We start from the raw sequence: 3,289 nt of genomic DNA, 5'->3' as shown, positions 1-3,289 counted from the left end.
GGAGGGATCGCCGGAGCCCAGCAGTTGAGGCTGCGGTGGCCGAGAGCGGCCACTGCACTCCAGTTTGGGTGACAGAGTGAGACTCCAACTCAAAAAAAAAAAGATTTTACTGGGTATCACATACCTCATGAGGTGATACACTGCAGATATAGCATGACTACTGCAGAATTCCCATCAAAAACACATAACCTGGGCCAGGTGTGGTGGTTCATGCCTATAATCCCAGCACTTTGGGAGGCCAAGGTGAGAGGACTGCCTGAGTCCAAGAGTTCAAGACCAGCCTGGACAACTTGACCTGACTTCATCTCTACAATAAATCAAAAAATTAGCCGGGCGTGATGGCATGTACCTGTAGTTCTAGCTACATGGAAGAATGAGGTGGAAGGATGACCTGAGCCCGGCAGGTTGAGGCTGTGGTGGCCGTAAGCATGCCACTGCACTCCAGCCTGGGTGACAGAGTGAGACTCCAACTCAAAAAAAAACCCACACAATCTGAATCTAATCATGAAATACCCAACAAATGCAAACTGAAGGATATTCTACAAAACAGCTGGTCCATGTGCTTCAAAAATGCCAAAGTCATAGACAAAGACTAAAGGACTATTCCAGTCGGGCTTGGTGGCTCAGCCTGTAATCCCGCAGCTTGGGAGGCTGAGGTGAGTGGATTGCCTGAGCCCGTGGGTTCAAGACCAGCCTGGGCAACCTGGCAAGACCTCGTCTCTACAATAAACCAAAAAAATTAGCCGGGTGTGGTGGCCATGCCTGTGGTTGCAGCTACTTGGAAGGTTGAGGTGGAAGGATCACCTGATCCCAGCAGGTCAAGGCTGATCCTTCCGCCTCTGCCTTCCAGATATCTTTTTCTATAAGGACAACTGAAAAAATTTGAGTAAAAGTACTATATTTGAGAGTGTATATTCAGGGCAATTAGAATCTATTCTCCCAAATTAAATAATTTTTAAAATTAAAAAAAAGTACTATATTGGCTGGGCACGGTTGGCTCATGCTTGTAATCCCAGCACTTTGGAAGGCCAAGGCGAGAGAATTGCCTGAGCCCAGGGTTTCAAGACCAGCCTGGGCAACTTGGTGACAGCTCGTCTCTACAATAAATCAAGAAAAATTAGTCAGGCATGGTGGCACATGCCTGTAGTTCCAGCAACTTGGAAGGCTGAGGCAGAAGGATTGCCTGAGCCTGGTAGTTCAAGGCTGCGGTGGCCATGAGCATGCCACTGCACTCCAGTCTGGGTAACAGAGTGACACTCAGACTTAAAAAAATTAAAAATTTAAAAAATAGCCAGGCTCGGTGGCTCAGTCTGTAATCCCTCGTTTTGGGAGGCCGAGGTGAGCGAATTGCCTGAGCCCGCGGGTTCGAGACCCGCCTGGGCAACTTGGTGAGACCTCATCTCTACAATAAATCAACAAAATTAGCCTGGCGTGGTAGCACGCGCTACTTGGAAGGCTGAGGCAGAAGGATCGCCGGAGCCCAGCAGGTGGAGGCTGTGGTGGCTGGGAGCGGCCACTGCACTCTAGTCTGGGCAACTGAGTGAGACTCCAACTCAAAAAAATAAAAATAAAAATAAAATAAAAGTACTATATCAATGTCAATTTCCTGATTTTGATAATTGTCTTATGAATATGTAAAAGAATTACTTGTTTATAGGAAATATACACCGACACACTAAAATATTTAGGAGTAAAGAGACATTATGTTGGCCAGGCTTGGTGGCTCAACCTGTCATCCCAGCACTTTGGGAGGCCGAGGCAAGTGGATTGCCTGAGCCCGCGGGTTCGAGACCCACCCAGGCAACTTGGAGAGACCTCATCTCTACAATAAATAAAAAAATTAGCTGGGCGTGGTAGCGCACGCCTGTAGTTCCGGCTACTTGGAAGTCTGAGGTGGAAGGATCGCCGGAGCCCAGCAGGTTGAGGCTGCGGTGGCCGGGAGCATGCCACTGCACTCCAGTCTGGGAGAGAGTGAGACTCCAACTCAAAAAAAAAAAAAAAGAGAGACATTATGTCTACAACCTGCTCTCAAAGGGTTCACACACAAAAAAATAACATATTTAAATATTTAATATATTTATACTTAGATGTAATATTAGCATATATAAATATATATAGAGAGAGAAAGATCTGAATGTAAACACGGTAAAATTTTTTGTTTTTATTTTTTGAGTTGGGTTCTCACTTTGTCACCCAGTCTGGAGTATGTGACACAATCCTGGATCACTGCAGCCTCGACCTCCTGGGCTCCTGCGATCCTTTGGCCTCAGCCTCCCAAGTAGCTGAGACTACAAATGCATGCCACCATACCCAGCTATTTTTTTTTTTTTAATTTTGTATGGAGGTAAGGTCTCAGTTTGTTACCCAGGCTGGTCTTGAACTCCTGGGCTCAAGCAATCCTCCCACCTCAGCTTCCCAAAGTGCTAGGATTATAGGCATGAGCCACCGCACCCAGCCTAAAATGTTAACATTTGGGAAATCTAAGTGAGGAGTATACAGAAATGCTTTGTACTATTTTGGTAACGTTTCTTAAGTATGAAATTATTTCAAAATAAAAAGGTCTGGAAAATGTTTCAGTTGTCAAGGCTGCAGTGGCTGTGAGTGTGCTACTGCACTCCAGCAGCCTGGGTGACAGAGTGGGACTTGAACTCAGAAAAAAAAAAGTTTTAATTAAATCTATTTAACTGACATGGGTACTAAATGGACCCTGGAATAAGCACTGAATAAATGAATAGTCCCCAAAGGACTATGGAGAGCAAAGAGTAAAGCCCATTACCCTAGTTTTAGAGCATCAACAAAGGCTTCCAGGCAGTGATCCTGGACCATGGCAAGTTGTCCCAGACAAAGGGACCAGCAAGAGCCAAGGTACACGGGTGAGGCACAGCTGGATATATGGGGGAGCTAGGTGGAGGCCTGGAGGCCATACTGAAGGGCTGGATTTCGGAAGGTATAATGAAGCAGTAGGGGCACATAGGCTTAGATTTGAACCTCAGCTCTGCCGTATTCTCCCCACTGTGCGTGTCTGAGCATGTTACCTATCCTCATTGTCCTACATAAAAACACTTCTCTCATACAGAAGAAGTAAAACTTTATGTTTTTTTGTTTGTTTTTTTTTTTGAGTTGGAGTCTCACTCTGTCGCCCAGACTGGAGTGCAGTGGACGCTCCCAACCACTGCAGCCTCGACCTGCTGGGCTCCGGCGATCCTTCCACCTCAGCCTTCCAAGTAGTTGGAACTATAGGTGCGCGCTACCACACCCGGCTAATTTTTTGATTTATTGTAGAGATGAG

The 3,289-nt window shown here is 46.2% G+C and overlaps 1 protein-coding gene across 1 annotated transcript in view; it reads right to left on the bottom strand.

Annotated features, from left to right (window-relative positions):
• Positions 1-3,289, bottom strand: part of LOC103271308 — a 16,564-nt gene that overhangs the window by 5,431 nt on the left and 7,844 nt on the right.

This window comes from Carlito syrichta, unplaced genomic scaffold (assembly GCF_000164805.1).
Source record: "Carlito syrichta isolate Samal-C Ts95f unplaced genomic scaffold, Tarsius_syrichta-2.0.1 Scaffold311524, whole genome shotgun sequence".
Classification (NCBI taxonomy): Eukaryota; Metazoa; Chordata; class Mammalia; order Primates; family Tarsiidae; genus Carlito; species Carlito syrichta.
The sequence above is the reverse complement of the archived record's forward strand: the minus strand, read 5'-3'. Positions and strand labels throughout refer to the sequence as shown.